Genomic DNA, 18,796 nt, shown 5'->3' with positions numbered 1-18,796 from the left:
CTAAAATCCACTCCATCGTTCTTTACAAAATCCTTGTGATGCAGGAAGGGAGGAGACAGACAGGGCCGAATGAGAAACTATAGTACTGGAGGGGAGTGATCGGTAAAGAGGCGGTGAGAAAGTCTGACGCGGCCAGGCGTCCTCCTGTCCTGCTAGGGTTTGTTTGCCTGTAGGTAGGAAAACAGTTATTATGCAGCCCAGGCCTTTCCTTACCAATACCACCGCTTCTGTTCGCCACGAGGGAAGAAAACACTCTTCCTAAACAAACGGGAAAAGCAACTAGGTTTTCCTTCACAGATTTACACTGCTTCAACCTTGGAGATCTGGAAGCGAGCAGAGAATGAACACTGCTCTCTTAAATGTCACATATTCTTCGGGCACCTCCACGCCCTGCAAATATGCGAGATCTAGCTCTGTGGGCAGTTCCACTCCCCCCTGGATCAGACACTCCCTCAGTGGGCCAGCGCAGGGTTCTATTTCCAAATCTTTCCAGAGTTCAAGCTGACTCTGAAAGAAGAATACAAAAACAGAACTGTTAAGATTCTCCCACAGTGGATGTCTGATTCACACAGGGAACTTGCTATTTCTGATGCCGCCTCTCCCAGTTTTTTCATTAAAAACCTCACGAAGCGGGGGCGGTGGTGGGATGAATTGGGAGATTGGGATTGACATATATACACTAATATGTATAAAATAGGTAACTAATAAGAACCTGCTGTATTAAAAAAATTAAATTAAATTAAAAAAAAAAAAAAACTCATGAAGGCACGGGGAGGCAATGGAAGAAACTCCGTGACAAAACCCAAAGCTCTAGGACTGACATGAGACAATGTCAGAAGCTGAGAGGAACTGAAACTAACTTGAGGCAGATCGAGTGAGTGTGTGTGTGTGTGTGTGTGTGTGTGTGTGTGTGTGTGAGACAGAGAGAGAGAGAGAGAGAGAGAGAGGGAGATAGTGGGGAGACGGGTTACACACCTCCATCAGCTGTCTGATGTGGGGATCCCTCCAGAAAACCCCAGCCCAGCCCAGCCCAGCCACCCGAGTTGAGAAGCTGTGAGGTGGACCCTTAACTCATCCTACTCATCCCCAAACCAGACAAGAGGCAGAGTAGAGGCAGGGAAAGGTGAACAGTGAAAAAAACCCTGGTGGAAATGCATCATTTATATATCAGAGAACCGGGCATTGGGGGTAGGAAAAGATGCTACCTTGGAGAGGCAGAAAAGAAACAAAGAGAAAACAAGCTAGAGGTGGGAATTCGATCAGGCACTGTACAAACAACCTTCTCTCCTGCTTAAAGCTGATGCCGGGCTTCTCTGGTGGCGCAGTGGTTAAGAATCCACCTGCCAATGCAGGGGACACAGGTTCGAGCCCTGGTCCGGGAAGATCCTACATGCCGCGGAGCAACTAAGCCCGTGCGCCACAACTACTGAGCCTGAGCTCTAGACCCTGCGAGCCCCAACTAATGAAACCTGTGTGCCACAACTATTGAAGCCCGCGCGCCTAGAGCCTGTGCTCCGCAACAAGAGAAGCCACCGCAATGAGAAGCCTGAGCACTGCAACAAAGAGTAGCCCCCGCTCTCAGCAACTAGAGAAAACCTGGGTGCAAGCAAAGACACAATGCAGCCAATAAATAAATAAATAAATAAATAAAATGAATAAATAAATTAAAAAAAAAAAAAGCTGATGCCAACACAAAAAGGTGCACAGGATGGGACCAAAGTGTCCCATCCACCCTATCCTTGACAGACAGTCTATACCTGTGCCGTGCAATGCCATAGCCACAAGCCACAAGTGGTTATGAGTAACTGAAATGCAGCTAGTGTGACAGAGAAAATAACTTTAAATTTTGTTTAATTTTAATTAAGTTTAAAGTTTTAAATTGAGGCAGTATAAGATATTTTTCCATAACACACAGCTGCAATGTTTTGGTGGGGTCACATTTCACTTTAACCATTGCACTGTGCAGTGCGCATGTCAGGCACGTTGCATCTGTTCTAGTTTTACATCTAATCACACCGCCAATCCACTTGGTGTCAACGGATTGATTCACTTTGACTGATACTATCTATGGATTGATGCAACATTTTTAATGTGTTTATTTGAATATGTCTTGCAGACAGCATGAATTACAGCGATATCTATGTAAACTGTAATTTGTAATCACATTTAAATACTTATTTTAATTATAACATTTTCTAGTATGAAAAAATAGCTATGGACACATTTAAAAATTTTAAATGAAGGCAGCTTACTGATGTGGAATTGAGTGGAGAGGCAGAAGCATTATGACTGGCACAGTAAGGAAAAAGAGATTCAATTGGCATAAGAGTTAGTGAATTAACTGGGACAGGTGCAGTTTTAAAAGTGATATGCTGGGACTTCCCTAATGGTCCAGTGGGGAAGACTCTGCACTCCCAATGCAGGGGGCCTGGGTTCCATCCCTGGTCGGGGAATTAGATCCCACATGCTGTAACTGAAAAGACCCTGCATGCCACAACTAAAACCCAGCGCGGCCAAAATAAGTAAGTAAATAAATAAATATTTTTTAAAATAAAAAATAAATAAAAGTGATGTGCTTTTCATTTGAAAGTCAAATCAATTCTAAAAAAGATGAACCAGGTTTTTCAATGTGGATGCAAATATTAAAGGAAAATTATTTTTTGGTACTTAAGTTTTTTGGAAAACTTTTATGTATGGCTGAAATAATGTATGTGAATCTAAATGAAAACTAAATTTTATTAAATCTAAATGCAGATCAAGTATTTCTGATGAAACTTCAGCAATAGAATTCAGATGTCCTGTCAGTGTAAAATACACACTGGTTTGTTAAGACTTAGTACGAAAAGAATACTGTAGAATACCTCATTAATCATTTCTTACACTGATTATACATTGAAATGATAATACTTTGAATCTATTGGGTAAGATAATTGATATTATTAATTTCACCTGTATCTTTTTATTTTTTTAAATGTGACTACTAGATAATTCAAACTTAACATTTGTGGCTCACTTTATATTTCTATTACATACCTTGTGTAATAATTGTGAGAGCTATTTTTGAGCACTTATAATGTGTCAGACACTGTTCTAAACACTTGACGTGAATGATTATCTCAGATTATCTCTTTTAGATCTCACCAAGAAAGTTATTTATCTTCTTGGTGACTTAATTTCCCCATTTGTTAAAAAAAGAAAGAAAAACACATAATGGGTCTATGACAAAAGAACAAAAGCCTCAGAATATTTAAAGGCAAAGCTTATCCCTGAAAATAATTCACTTAATTATTCATAAGAAACATTCCGGGAACCATTGGCAGAAGAACACATTCTAAATAGGAGGAGAAAATGATTAGCATAGTAACATCAAGAAATCCTTTGAGACTAAAGAGCTTGGCTTAAATATTCTGTATTCAGCACATCAAGGCCGAGATTAATTTTCTATGATCACCCTTTTCCTCCCTCCCGAGTGGCAAGAGATTTTTTTTTTTTTTTGGTTTAATTTTATAAGAAATTTACTTTTGAAAAACAGTGACTTTTTTTTTTTTTTGGCTGCGTTTGGTCTTCGTTGCTGCGCGCCGGCTTTCTCTAGTTGTGGCGAGCGGGGGCTACTCGTCGTTGCGGTGCGTGGGCTTCTCATTGTAGTGGCTTCTCTTGTTACAGAGCAAGGGCTCTAGTCGCGTGCGGGCTTCAGTAGTTGAGGCTCGCGGGCTCAGTAGTTGTGGCGCATGGGCTTAGTTGCTCTGTGGCATGTAGGATCTTCCTGGACCAGGGCTCGAACCCGTGTCCCCTGCATTGGCAGGCAGATTCTTAACCACTGCTCCACCTGGGAAGTCCCGTGGCAAGAGATTTTATTTTTAAAACACTCATGTGTATTTAAGAGGGCTTACCATATCACATCTAAATAATATTCTTTTCACTACTGTTTGGATTCAACTATTTTCCCCCCATAAAAATAAATCCTCCAGGGCTTCCCTGGTGGCGCAGTGGTTGGGAGTCCGCCTGCCGATGCAGGGGACACGGGTTCGTGTCCCGGTCCGGGAGGATCCCACATGCCGCGGAGCGGCTGGGCCCGTGAGCCATGGCTGCTGAGCCTGTGCGTCCGGAGCCTGTGCTCCGCAGCGGGACAGGCCACAGCGGTGAGCGGCCCGCGTACCGCAAAAAAAAAAAAAAAAATCAATCAATCAATCCTCCGGCAGGAGTTCTTCTAAAAGACATGGAGACTATGTGCAGAGATCATAAAAAATCTAATATTAACACCTTAAGAAGGACTTCCCTGGTGGTCCAGTGGTAAAGAATCCACCTTACAATGCAGGGGACACGGGTTTGATCCCTGGTCGGGGAACTAAGATCCCACATGCCACGGGGCAACTAAGCCCATGCGCCACAACTACTGAGCTCACAGCGCCTCAACTAAAGAGCCCGCGAGCTGCAAACTACAGAGCCCATGCACTCTGTAGCCTACGCGCCACAATTTGAGAAGAGAAAACCCCCACACCACAACTAGAGAGAAGCCCAGGAGCTGCAATGAAACATTCCGCATGCATTAACAACAACCCCAGCACATGCTGCAACTAAGACCCAACGAAGCCAAAAATAATAATAATAATAATAAATAAATTAAAAAAACACCTTAAGAGATCACAGAAAAGATAAAACAGAAAATACTGGGTAGCTCTTAAAAAATAACCTTTATTTATTATAAAATGTACATGGCAGACAATTTATTATTTGGTTTTATTTCCGTTTTAGCAACCTCAGGATTTTGTAATTGTAACAATGACGTATGGATCCAGGATAGTTAGCATTAATTTTATTTGTCACCTCTCTTTCCCTCCAGTTGTTATTATTTAAGTTGCCTGCATGGTCTGATAAACTTGTTTCCCAAACCCAGTGAGAATGTGGGCAGAGGTAGAATTTTCCAGTGCAGTGCTAATAATTATGGATCTTTCCTACAAATGGAGAAGATCAACTTTCATAGAATTTGAGAGACTATAAGGTCTTAAGTAATCACATCTATTTCCCCCTTTGATTTTATTTTGTAAATTATTAAGTCAACTTTAAGCACTGAAAAGGTCATTTAAAAAAAATGTAAACTTACCATCAACTTTCACTTACTGTTTGTTCCAATCTTTTAGCACAGTTGTAATCCCAGTATGTATATCATTTTATGTTCTACTCTCTCCTCTTAATTTTCCTAATTCTACACAATCATATTTATTATTTTACTAAATTTATATTCTTCCACTGTATTGATATAATTTATTCAATGTCCCTCTCCTATTGGTTGTTCAGGTTTTTTTATGCTGTGACTACAATCTTTAGAGTCAGCATTGTAGACTTTATTCTTCTTTTGACCTATTCCTGGTGATATCTGATAATTATATTTCCAGTTGTCCTCCAAAGTTAAAAGGATATCCAAATCCCAGCCAGCCATAAGCTTGTTTGCTTGCTTTATTTATTTATTTACTATTTATTTATAATTTAATGTTTAGGAGGTGTAGTACTGAACCTTACCGTTGGTTTAACTTGCTTTTTTGAATGTGTAGCAGGAACACTCTCTTCTCTTTTTCCACTTGTATCCTTCTTTGTGAATTATTTGTTTGCATTTTTTGCCCATTTTTGGGATCTTGGTGCTTCACTAACACATTTCTAGAAATTACGAATATATTATAAAATTTAATATTTTATATCAAGAATTTATTATGTATCTTTCCAATTTCATATTCTCCTTTTAGTACAGTCAAAATTCGCGAGAAAAATTGTAAATCATACCTTTGTACTTTGTACTCTTCCCGTCTTTTCCTTCGTACTCTTCCCTCTTATTATTACTTCAATGGTTAGAAAAGTCTCTTTTTTGGTGAAACGTTGATAATTGTTGAGCTGGGTGAGGAACAGGTATATGGGGCCTCATTTTAGTGTTCTCCCACTTTGGGTATATGTGGGGAAAAGTCCATAATGAAAACTTTTAAAAGAAGTATCTCTTCCCCATTGCTAGAATAAGTGCTTTATTTTATTTCTACTAGTTTTTCTCCCACCCCTTCCAGTTGAGAAACTCTTGCCCAGGAGGTTAAAGTCACTCACTTACTATATGACTCATCCAGTTTCCTACCCACTAAACTTAGCCATCACGTCTTCTTTTTCAGGCATGGGGAAAACACCCAATGACATGGCTATTTGGAAACAGCTAGAATTCAATTCAAGAAAGTCTGGCTGGAAGATCCCAAGTAGCTGGTGCTTTATCCCTACAAGCTTACTCCAACCCTGCTCCACCAGTGAGACATGAGGAGACCAGGGGTGTGCTAATAATCTAACAGGAGCTCTCCAGGGAAAGAAAACCCTGGTTTGTCTCCATTTCTTTGGTGTAAATATTTCCAACATGACCAATTTCAACTTACTTATGTGGTGTCACTGAACTTGGAGCTGGGAATAAGTAGGCAGTAGTACACCATTATATAGTATTTCCACCACACAGATATAAGAAACTATATATAATAGTAAAATGTAGTAAAATAGTTGGAAAGTGATGGGTTGTTTTAAATAAAACTTATTTAAAAATAAATACATAAAACTTATTTATAAATATGTCTATTTTAAGGTAATGTATTTACGCCTAAGTTCATTTAACTGAATTTTTTTAAATTGATTTATTTTATTTACTTATTTTTGTCTGTGTTGCGTCTTCGTTGCTGCACGCGGGCTTTCTCTAGTTGCGGCGAGCGGGGGCTACTCTTCCTTGCGGTGCGTGGGCTTCTCATTGCGGTGGCTTCTCTTCTTGCAGAGCAAGGGCTCTAGGAGCGCAGGCTTCAGTAGCTGTGGCACGCGGGCTCAGTAGTTGTGGATTGCGGGCTCTGGAGCACAGGCTCAGTAGTTGTGGCCCACGGGCTTAGTTGCTCCATGGCATGTGGGATCTTCCCGGACCAGGACTTGAACCTGTGTCCCCTGCATTGGCAGGCGGATTCTTAACCACTGCGCCACCAGGGAAGCCCTAACTGAATTTTAAATAGTGGCTACATTTAGCAATCAGCTTGCAAAACCCCTGCACATTTAAGAACCATCTCTGATGGACTGATACAAGAACGCTCCAGGACACCACTGGGAGAACAGAGATGAAGGATGATTTTCTTTTTAATTGTGGTAAAATATGCATAACAAAACTTACCATTTTAGCAATTTTTAAATGTACAATTCAGTGGCATTAATTACATTCCCAATATCACGCAACCATCACCACATCCCAAACAGAAACCCTGTACCCATTAAATAATAACTCGATATTCCCCCCTCACCCCAGCCTCGGCTAACCATCATTCTACTTCCTGTCTCTATGAATTTGAATTTGGCTTTTCTAGGCATCCCCTATATGTGGAATCATATTTGCTCTTTTGTGTCTGGATTATTTCACCTGGCATAATGTTCTCAAAGTTCTTCTATCAATGTGTTTGAGCACATATCAGAAATTCATTCGTTCTTAAGGTAAAAGCAGGAGTTTAAGACCAATATTTAAGGCCACCTTTAGTGCCCAGACAACCATGCTTGGCCTGGAGGGAGGGCGTGTGGACGCCACTTCATCTTCTCACTTCTGAGGAATAAGCATTCCCCAGATTCACTGAAGTACAGAAACCCCTGGGAATCCAGTGCACCCAAAGCATGGCTCTGGTGGGGAGGTCACAGGCAGCTTTAATAGGGAGCACAAAAGAACCTGAAAAAGGCAGAAGGCACCATGTGCATGATTAAAATCCCACTATGTTTATCTTTTCAATAAATCCAGACCAGTATTTCAACCTAAAAGAAGTTCATACAACCTAGTGGCTGTGAAAGTGTGGTTCCCAGACCAAGAACGTCACCATCAACTGAGAATTTGTTAAAAGTGTAAATTCTCAGGCCCAACCTCAGACCTACAGAATCCAAAACTCTGGGGCTGGGGTCCAGCAATTTAGTTTTTAAGAAGCCCACCAGGTGATTCTGATGCATCCTCAAATTTGAGAACCACTGCTTTGGAGTAATGATTCTAGATTCCAACTACTGATGCCTAAAATGGTCCCCAAACCATCCCATGGGCATTTTATAACTGTAGATTCCCAACTCATGATCTTACATCAAGAATAAGGTCATGGGGGAAAAAACAGGCAAAATTTTATTAATGGAAGGGGGGGTATCATAACATTAACACCGTTTAATATATACAAGCATAGCTATGCCTAAATGTGACTCAGGAAATATGTTTGCCAAAGATTATTTAAACAGTAGAGTTCTCAAAACCACCCACTGCAAACATGCTTTACTTCTGGCAGGCCTGAGCTGTTAATTTATAAGATCTGTGAAACTCCAAATTCAAGTCTCTTCCTACATGTGAGTGCTGGCCTAGGCTATACAGGAGGACATGCAGCGCTGGAGGTAGGAGGCTGGGAATCCAGAACAAGGGCGGAGCTCCAGTCCCTGCTCCAAGGTTCACCCCCACTGTGAGAGCCAGTTTATTCTGGCATAAATCTGAGATAGTTGTGTCTATTGTGCAGGACTTCTGCCAGGATTAGCAACAATGTCAATCCCCATCATACCCTCCTTCCTCATTAAGAGAACCTTCATGAGTTGACAGACTGGGTTTGGTAAACCAGGAAGGTGGGACTCCCCAGGAAGAAATAATGACTGGTCCAAGGCAAGCCCATTCCAACCGCCACAATGGTCTATGAGTGGCCATGTGACACACTCTGGCCAATGAGAAATAAAGGCAAGCCTACCAAGGGGCTTGGAGACAGAGTGTCCCCCAGGCTAAAACAGATAGAGTCAGCCGACCAACTTCCTCCTTCCTTGGGGCCTTGGATGATGTCAGGACTTGGCGTCTGGAGCTATGGCTTGAAAAAGATTCTAATTAGTTACAGAGGGTAAGGCACCTAGCACGGTACCTGGGAAAAGTCCTCAAACTTTAGTGTGCCCAAAAATCACTCAGAGAGTGTTCAGAAAAATGGATTTGGGGGATGCTAGACTCTAGAGCTTGAGTCAGTAAATCTTGGGTGGGGCTCAAAGACCTTATGTAATCAAGTTCCAATAAGCACCCTTGCTTATTCTCCTCACACTCAGTTCCAGGCCCTGATTCTCATTTAGGTAGTCCCTGCATGAGACCCCCCATTCCAAAACTGCCACTTGCTGTGTGGGCAGCCACTCATCGCGTTACTTAAATAGTTATTGTGCCCCAATCAGGTACTAGGCATTGTGAGAGAAACAGAGACGGAGAAGATCTTGCTAACCAATGCAGTGACAAAGCAGCGCTCGGCAACTACTATAAAACCTTCAGGGTAGCGAGAGACTACAGACTAAGTCGTCCCACCACCACCCAAGAGAGTCAAAAAGCTCTCGTTTGATAAAAGTTTAGAAAGACGGACAGGATTTAAACAGCCAAGAGGTCTGTAGGCAAAGACAGTAAAAATGAAGCCTCAGCTCTGATTATGACTGGTAAGACTTATTTGGAAAATAGTATAGTTGACCCTTGAACAATACAGGTTTGAGCTTCCCCAGAGCCACTTATGCCTGAGCTTTTTTCACTAAATTCTACTGCGCCAGTTTGCCATCCACAGATGGTTGAATCCGCGGGTGTAGAACCAAGGATACCGAGGAACCAAGGATAAGCGGATGGACTGTAAAGTGATACGTGGATTTTCAACTGTGCAGGAAGTGAACAACCCCCGAGGTGTTCAAGGGTCAAATGCATTAAGTGTGGTGTTGGGCTGGTTCAAGGACATGAAGAGAGTAGAGATAAAGGCTGGAACAGTCATTTTCAAAAATGGGTCATTCTGTGGGGCTTGGAGGTTGGACTGAATTTTCCAGGCCATGAAAAATAGCACATTCATTCAGCACCCCTTTGGTGAGCACCTACTGTGCACTGGGCCAGAGGACGGGGGGCACACGGCCCTGCCCTCAGAGGAGCTCAGAGCTGAGGGGAGGGCACAGGCCTGTAATCAGGCACAAAAGTGTGAACATTCCTGTGGTAGGGGAATCACAGGGAGACAGGAGCACCCAGGGGAGACCCCTCACCCAGATTAAGCCAATCGGGGTGAAGGACATACCTAAGCCACACCTTAAAGAGTTGGCCTAGTGTAGGGCAGGGAAGCAGGGAGTCTTGTTTTTCCAAGGCTGAATCTCTTCCTTCCTGGTACCCAGAGCTTCCTTTTTATTTAAAAACATTTATCACATAACTGTGCTAAACACTGGAGCAGATGCAAAAGAAAACAGGGATTTATAACCTAGGCCAGCAGTTTGTCCTATGGGATGCCTGGACTCTCTAAGACCTATCCCCCAATAATTGGTCCTGTCTCCCATGGGCCTACAGAATGGCCTTAATTTCTGAGGGCCCTCCCGCTCTGGCCGCTGGGACTAGTCCTGCTCTGGCTGACATGCCACTCCTCCACTGTGCCTGGTCTTGCTTTCTCATCCCCATGCCTGTGCATAAGCCCTTCTTCTCCTAGCCCACCTCCAGGATGGTTCCTCCTCCAGGAAGCCTCCTCTGACCACCCAGGATGGAGTTAGGTATACCCCCTCAGCTCTACGGCAGTCTGTGCATAGTGGATCAAATCATTTATCATGCAATGATAAATGCAGTGAGGTAATGGAGTGAACCTCTGCAGACTGCCCTGTGCCCCAGCCTCAGGGCCCACTTGTTGGGACAGGACACTCTGGGAGGCAGCAGCATCTTCTGTACTTCTCAAACTGGATGACTGCTGACCAGAGGCAAGTGACCAGCTCAAAATGGACTTATTTGCTTAAAGCTAATCGAAGTCACCTTTACCCAGCATTGCCTAGTTAAGTGGTCCTGGAGGTTGTGAAGCCCCTGTAGTTATAGATATCTTTGTCTTTGTCAACTGCCTGGCTGAGAGCAGGTTTAATAAATGTATTTGGCTTCTGTAAAAAAAAAAATTGCATGCAATCCTATGATTTTTTAATTGTTGATTTGCTTGTTTGTCTCCCTAAGGATGGGGTCTGGGTATTTTATCCTTGAATAGCTAGCATATGTCACATTGTATAATAAATGAATGAACCTTTTTCCATTTGGTGGGGGTCACTGACATCCTGCCTACCACCTGAAGACCCTTCCCTGAGGTGCTGAGCTGCCTCTCTTGCCCCTAGATGCTGCCCCAAGTCTTGCTCCCATAGGGATGCACCACCAGCATCATGACACAGCACATCATCCTCGTTTGATGTCTGCTCCACTCCCCACCTAACAGCTGGGACTCCCTGCCCACTTAGAATGACCCAGGCGACATCAAATCCATCTTGGACCAGTGGTTTGGACATAGCCTCTACCTCTTTACCTCTGAAAAAGTCCAACCCCATAGTCAGCTTAATTTACCAGCCCTGCCTTCTCACGCTGATTCCCCACTTTTAACCCGTTATATAGTATAACAGAGTAGTAAGCACAGGAGATAGAATCAGACTGCCAAGTTCAAGTCTTGGCTCTACCATTTGCTAGTATGTGATGTCGAGCAAATTCCTCAATCCCTTTGTGCCTCAGTTTCTGCATCAGTATAATGGAGACGACATTAGCAGGACCCACCTAACATAGGTGAAAATTTTTTTAAAAATAATATGCCATAAATTTGGCACAGGGTCAGGCTCATAGGAGACACTAGGTTTCAGCCTACAGAGAGGCAGAGACCTCACAGACTGAGCCGCAGAAGGAGGCCCAGGCTCTGAAGCCAAAGCCAGGTCTCTGAGTGCCCATGACCTGATATCACTGTGAGGACTTTCTCTGACAAAGCGACCTGCCCCAGCAGGTCTATCTAGTCTACAAGCTGTGCCTTATCCCATCTACCTCCTCTCTCTGCTTCTGCAGCTAAAAACACATGGAACCATCGGACCATTTAAATGCAGAACTTTCCCCACCATGCAAGTCAAGGCACCTTACAATATTTTTGCAACCAGTTAAAGTATAGCCAGATGAAATGTATGGAAACCAAAGCACATTCCATGCTAGCTCTTTGTATACAAATAAGAAAGTATATGACCATATATTAATTTTAAGGTTGGAAAACTTGATAATTGTACATTCTTCATTTCTGTTTCATTCTCCCTCTTCACAAGCAGTGTTAAACGGACAGGTGCTATCTGTAACTCTCTGTTTTAAAAAGCTGACAATACATGAACATGATACAAAAAAAAAAACTCAAATAGTACCAAAAAGTATATGTTGATAAGTCTGTAAGAACTTCACCTCCCTCCGACTACAGTGGCAGTCATAATTTTCCTGTGTAACCTTTCAGAAGTATTTATGCATTAACAAGTACCTAAGAATATAAATAGCCTCCACGATTCTTATATACAGAAATGTTAGCATATCTTGTAAAACTGTATTTTGCTTTAAATATATGTATATATATCTTCAATATCATTCTATATCTGTTCCTATCAACCTGCACCACTTTTTTTTTTTTTTTTTTTTTTTTTTGGCAGTACGCGGGCCTCTCCCTGTTGTGGCCTCTCCCGTTGCGGAGCACAGGCTCCGGATGCGCAGGCTCAGCGGCCATGGCTCACGGGCCCAGCCACTCCGCGGCATGTGGGATCTTCCCGGACCGGGGCACGAACCCGTGTCCCCTGCATCGGCAGGCGGACTCTCAACCACTGCGCCACCAGGGAAGCCCCTGCACCACTTTTTAACAGCTGCATTGTATTGTATTGCATGGATGTTCCATAACTTAACCAGTCCCTTACTGATATTTAATCGTCTCCAAACTTTTGGTGCTACAGACAATGCTGCAATGTATATATCCTTGTACACATGTCTCCACACACATGCCCAAGTATATCTTTAAGATAAATTCCTAGTATTCAAATTGATGGAACAAAAGTAAATGGATTTTAAAATTTTGAGAAACATTGCCAAATTTTAGGGCAATTCTTAACACAATGTCTAGGCATCCATGGTTGGGATTAGAAGGGTGTCCGTAAACCCCTTGAGACTGTATGGGAAAATGTCAAATGCATGTTTATTCTTCTCAAGAGGAGATTCATGGCTTTAATCAGATTCTCAGGGACTTCCCTGGCGGTCCAGTGGTTAAGACACTGCGTTTCCACTGCAGGGGGCACGAGTTCAGTTCCTGGTTGGGGAACTAAGATCCCACACGCTGTGTGGCGCGGCCAAAAAATAAAAATAAATAAATAAGACAAGAAAAGATTTTCAAAGGGGTCTGTGACTCTAACAAGGATGAGAACCAGTGAGTCACTGGGTCCTTGTACAGCAACAAAAAGCAGCAATAACAGAAGCTGAAGCTAAGCCGGATCCAGAAAATGCCTTCCTGAGGCCCTTGGAGAGGAGTGAGAAGGCAGGTGCTAGGGACTGTTGATACCACCGGGCTTGTGTCCACAAAGGACCTCCTCCAGAGGAGATGGCTCCACTACACAGGAATCAGGAGAACTTGTTCCCATTCACCACAGGGCCCCTCTACACTAGCTCCTGGTAATAATTTAATGTTACCTGTTGGGTGGTGGGGGGAGGTGAGTGCCTTAACCCAGAGGATTGAATCCACAGTGACTGGGAAGGGACGTCTTTCTGATGACTGGACAAAAGTCCACCCATGGGGCCTCCTGATCTGTTTCAAGTCAGGCTGTTCATGCTGAGTTATATCCGGGCCTTAAAGGGTTAATGATGTTGCGGGGGAAAAGGTGAAGGTCTTTTCCAGAGTAACTTACAGTCTGGCCTTTGGCTGCAATTTATCCTTGCTGCTGATTGTGGATAAAATGCTCCACATGAGTTTTATGTCTAGCAGTCCGGACCAAGAAGCAGAATGGCAACTTACTGACCTCAAGCATCTTGAACCTTTAAAATAAATTCTTCAGAGGTGGTGGTGCAGGTTCCCACAGCAAAGCTCTCTGTCCAGTTCAAACATAACTGAACACTAACAAGTTATTCCCAATAAAACCAATGACAGGCAGATTCCTGGGTCCCACCCTGTCATACTGATCAGAACTTTGGGGGCAAGAATCTGTGTGCTGTGCAAGCTTCCGGAGGGATGTACCTGAAGTTTGGAAACTATGGCTTTAGAAGTCATCTTAGTTTAACCTTGTCCCCTTCCCAGCTCCATCAGAAAGGGGCTGTTCGGCCTCTGCCCAGATATCTCTGGGGAGAGACTCCCGCCAGCTCCAAAGGCACCCAGCCTACGGGTTTCAAAAGCCACTTCCTTAAGTCCAACCAGAACCTGCCATCCAAAAATTCCTGCCCAGCTCTGCCGAGTGCCACAAAGAGTGAGTCTATTCCCTCATCCACAAGCCAAGCCCTTCCCAAATTTAGGGCCATTCACCTGTATCCCCACACTACTGCCAGGTCCAGTTCTTCCCACCATGGTTTACATATCAGCTTGACCAGAAGAAAGTTGAAAAGGCAAAGAAAAACACCGGTCAAGATTTAGTTAATGTTTATGTATGACTGATTCACTTTGTTATAAAGCAGAAACTAACACACCATTGTAAAGCAATTATACCCCAATAAAGATGTTAAAAAAAAAAAAGATTTAGTTAATAAGCCAGGAAGCCACAAATCCAAATGCCATATCACTCTGAACCAAGCACTGACAGAGCTGCAGTAAGACAGAGAGGATAACAGAACAGGCTTTAGTATCCAGCAGCTGGATTTAAATGTTCGCAAAAGGTCTGACCTTGACTAAGGACCACCACTTAGAGCCTCAGGATCCTCTTCTGTAAAACAAGCTTAATAACCCCGCCTCAGGTTGAAATAAAGATTAAACAAGTAACCTAGTACAGCTGTTACTCAAAGTCCCTCCATGGAGGATACTGCAGCATTGATCAAACTGCCTCCATAAGTAGCCCTAACTGCAGTAAAAGCAAACTCCCAAAGGTTAGGTTTGGGTCAAATTGCAGCCCAAAGCCCAGGCAAACGTTTAGAAGTGTCTGTTTTATACGAAGAAGGTATCTAAATTCTGAATCCTACTACAAAGTATATCTGTAATTGTTTTTGTATGAAAAGTGTTTTTATCCTCAAATACCTGGATAAAATTGACACCCAAGGAAAATTCCCCCTCTGGTTTAATCTGAAGCTACAAGTACTCCCTGGCACAAGGTCTGTTATCCCGGTGCCCGCCCCTCACCTCCGTCTCCCTTGGAGAAGAGCAGGCTTAGTCTACAAGCAGATGTGCAAGGCTGAGAAACAAATGAGTGGCTAGACATAAGCAAAGAAATGGGCCACAAGATACAGTCTGTGGATGACCAAGCGGCTTCTCACCCTACAGATACTGAGGGCTGGTGTGCTCGGACTTAACTGCAATGTTACCCTCTAAATAGCTTTCAGAAAAAAATTATCCCTAACCAAATGCAAGAACATCTAGGAGGGAAATTCACAGACACCTTTGATCCAGTAATTGTGTGTACGTCTGTGCCCGCACGTGTACCCCCAAAGCAATAGAAATCTGATCTAAGCTCATGTAGGGGATCCGGCCTTGGCCAGAAAGGGCTCTGGGAAGTCAGCCGGTCCTGGGTGGCTATGGTTACCCATTTCCTCATCCCTGTCCCCTTCCTCTGCTGCCTGCTCTTCCAGCTCTGTCATCTGAGAATTCCCTGGCAACTAAAGAGCGAGGGCTTCCCTATCAAGAGTTACTTGCAATGTAAGGAGGAGGTGGAGGGTTCTAGAACTGATGGACAATGGGATGGATCATTTGGGGGGGGGGACCCTATTCATTCTTCCCACTGTCAGCTGGAGAGAGCAGATGCCCACTTTTCATGAAAGCTGTGGGTTACTCAGGACCCACATGCTCCCAACAGCTTACAGAAGACTTGCATCAATTTGAGAAGCACTTAAAGTTGGGCAGATTGTTGAAAAGCAATAACCTCTTTGGTCCCAAAGTCTCCAGCTGGTTAAAACCATGACTAAAGAGTGAGGCTGTGCCATCGTCAGACGCTGGTCATGGATCTCATAATATCAGATTCCCATGTTCCAGGCATTGTGCTGAGCACGTCAGGTGCACACGGAGAGAAAGGGTAAGAGACTAGGAGAAAGGAGTACGTTTCTTAAACGGAGTAAAGAAAGAATTAAAAAAGCAAAACTTGGGTGTTGGACTGAGTCAGCTCCAGGGAATATTACTCAATCCTTTGTAATGCCTAAATCCAGCACCGTGCTTGGCACATGAACTCAATAAATAGCTGCGGTGGTCTCTAACTGGTGTACATCCTGAGCTGCATAAACTGCTCTGGAGGTTCTCCTGGAAGGTGCCGGTGGATAAGGGCGGTGTTTGCCTCTCCCTTGCCCACCCGGAGCGAGTCCGGCTCGCTCCACCCTGTGCCTGCCCGGGCGGGCCCGCAGGCCGGCCGCGGGCACCCCCTCCTGGGAGCGGCGCGGCGCCGGACCCGCCACCCCCGCGAGGCTTTCCCGGGCTGTTGCACCCCTTCCGGAGCCCGGGACCCCCTTACCCCTGGGGCCGAGACGGGACAGCGCTCCTTCTGTGCGGTCACCGAGATCACACCCTGACGGGGCCGGGCAGCGGGTCTTATCCCAAGCGGACCCGCCCCGCTTCGGGGTGGAGACTGAGCCCGAGTTCCTGGTTGTCCCTCTCTGCCCACGAGACCGGAAAAGCCTACGCGGGCGAAGCGCACCTGGACGCCGGGGCCGGGACCGCCGCGCCTGGCGCCCGGGGAGGGGCTGCACCGGCCTAGACCCCGCGCGTCGTGCTCTCGGCTTTGTCCCCAGCCTGGATCCCAGTCTGCCCGGCCCCGCCCGGGCGCGCTCGTGCTCCCTCGAGTCGAAGCAGTCTGACTCTCAGGTCTCCGGTGCTCGGGCGGCCCCACACCCTCGGAGGGCCGCGCCCCGGGACCTCTCCCGCACACGCCCTGCGCCCACCGCGGCCGGAATTCCGGCAGAGAGTCAAAGCTTCCTCCCCGCGACACTGCACTTTCTCACGCCGGAAAAGTGGAAAGTGAAATCAGAACGGCACATTTCGTTTCCCTCTCAGCACTATACATACCCCAAAGTTCCCCGTAGTTCCACTTCTCCCTTGAGAAAAGCCGAGTTCCCTTTCCTTGGGGAAACCTTTGGAAATGGGAGTTCGGAGCAGTTCCAGATCTTTCTCGCTACCATTACCTGGGTTCGCTGCTGGTCAAGTAGCTCCCGGGTTCGGCATTGAAACAGCGCTCTCCCCTTATTATACAGTCTTTGTTCGTATCTGCCTCCCCGGTTGGACTCAAACAAGGCACTGACTGGGTCTAAGTGGTCTTTGCACTCACACCCAGTACCGACCGTCCTGGCACATGGCAGGTACTCGGTGAATGCTCGCATAATGAACCTATTGGGTATATCGGCAAATTCGGATTTCATTTAACAGAGGGTAGGTAGCTTTGGGGAGTGTGTGTGTGTGTGTGTGTGTGTGTGTGTGTGTGTGTGTGTGTGTGTTTAAGAATCGATTTTATTTATTTTTTATTTTTGGTTGCGTTGGGTCTTCGTTGCAGCGCAGTGGCTTTCTCTAGTTGCAGCAAGCGGGGGGCTACTCTGCATTGCGGTGCGCAGGCTTCGCAGTGCGGTGGCTTCTCTTGTTGCGGAGCACCGGCTCTAGGAGCGTGGGCTTCAGGAGTTGTGGCTAGCGGACTCCAGAGTGCAGGCTCAGTAGTTGTGGCACAGGGGCTTAGTTGCTCTGCAGCCTGTGGGATCTTCCCGGACCAGGGATCGATCCCCTGCATTGGCAGGCGGATTCTTAACCACTGCCTCACCAGGGAAGTCCCTGGGGAGTGTGTTTTATATCGAACAGATCAAAATGCAAGTGACTGTTAGCAACCTTAAAGCTGGAGAGGTGAGCCTCCCTGGTGGCTCAGTGGTTAAGAATCCGCCTGCCAATGCATGGGACACAGGTTTGAGCCCTGGCCCGGGAAGATCCCACAAGCCTCGGAGCGACTAAGCCGGTGCGCCACAACTACTGAGCCTGTGCTCTAGAGCCGTGAGCCACAACTACTGAAGCCCACAGGCCTAGAGCCTGTGCTCCGCAACAAGAGAAGCCACTGCAGTGAGAAGCATGCGCATGGCAATGAAGAGTAGCCCCTGCTCACAGCAACGAAGACCCAACGCAGCCAGAAATAAATGAATAAATAAATTTATATTAAAAACAAAAAGCTGGAGAGGTAACATTAAATTATTTCCTTAAGATGCAACTAAAGGAGGTGGTTTAATATGGTTGAGAGCATGGGTTTGGGGATCAGACTGGTCTGGATTCTACACCTGGTCAGCCCCTTTTCTCTGCTTGATACCTTTAAGTTTCTGAGCTTCAGTTTATGAACTAACGTGGAGTCAACTAAAGAAGACAAACAGTGGGAAAAAATGAAATAAGGCTAATTCATTTCCTCAGAGGGATTAGATCCACTACTTAATCCTTAAATAATTAATAAAATAAAAAAGAAAAGGTTAGAAATGGAGCAGATGCACCCTGCCAAGATCACCTTTACTAGGCGGATGTACCCAGCTCACAGCGCCCCCTTTTCTCCCCATAACTGCCCTCACTCCAGGTTGGGAAGCCACAGTCAATGCTAACCTTACAGGGTACAAAAGGCCAAGAATTAATCTATGATATCCTTCCTATTCCAGAGCTCCCATGGGCTTAGGCTGAGGCTAAATTTCAGCAGAAAACCCTTCTGTGCTTTGCTTCTTCCTCTGCGATGTCCTGCTTGACTCACAGGTTCTCCTGAGAATACCACCTCACTAAGACACTTACACAAGAATCCCTGTCTCAGGCTTTGCTTGTAGGCAACCTGATCTGTGAGTATTTTATTTCATTTAATGTTTTAAGTTTTTTTTAGGAGTATTTACAAAATTAATATAGGG

At 44.9% G+C, this 18,796-nt stretch overlaps 1 protein-coding gene across 1 annotated transcript in view; it reads right to left on the bottom strand.

Moving 5' to 3' along the window:
• The window catches only part of ANXA4 (annexin A4), a 73,685-nt gene extending 57,155 nt beyond the window's left edge, over nucleotides 1-16,530 (bottom strand). Inside the window, exon 1 of the mRNA XM_027131916.1 lies at nucleotides 16,405-16,530. The gene's annotated coding sequence lies outside the window, so the exon portion shown is untranslated. The remainder of the gene's footprint in view (nucleotides 1-16,404) is intronic.
• Between the last annotated feature and the right edge of the window lie 2,266 nt (nucleotides 16,531-18,796).

Source organism: Aethalodelphis obliquidens, unplaced genomic scaffold, assembly GCF_003676395.1.
Source record: "Aethalodelphis obliquidens isolate GAN/ISIS:26980383/991018 unplaced genomic scaffold, ASM367639v1 scaffold40, whole genome shotgun sequence".
Classification (NCBI taxonomy): Eukaryota; Metazoa; Chordata; class Mammalia; order Artiodactyla; family Delphinidae; genus Aethalodelphis; species Aethalodelphis obliquidens.
This window is presented reverse-complemented; position numbering and strand designations above follow the sequence as displayed.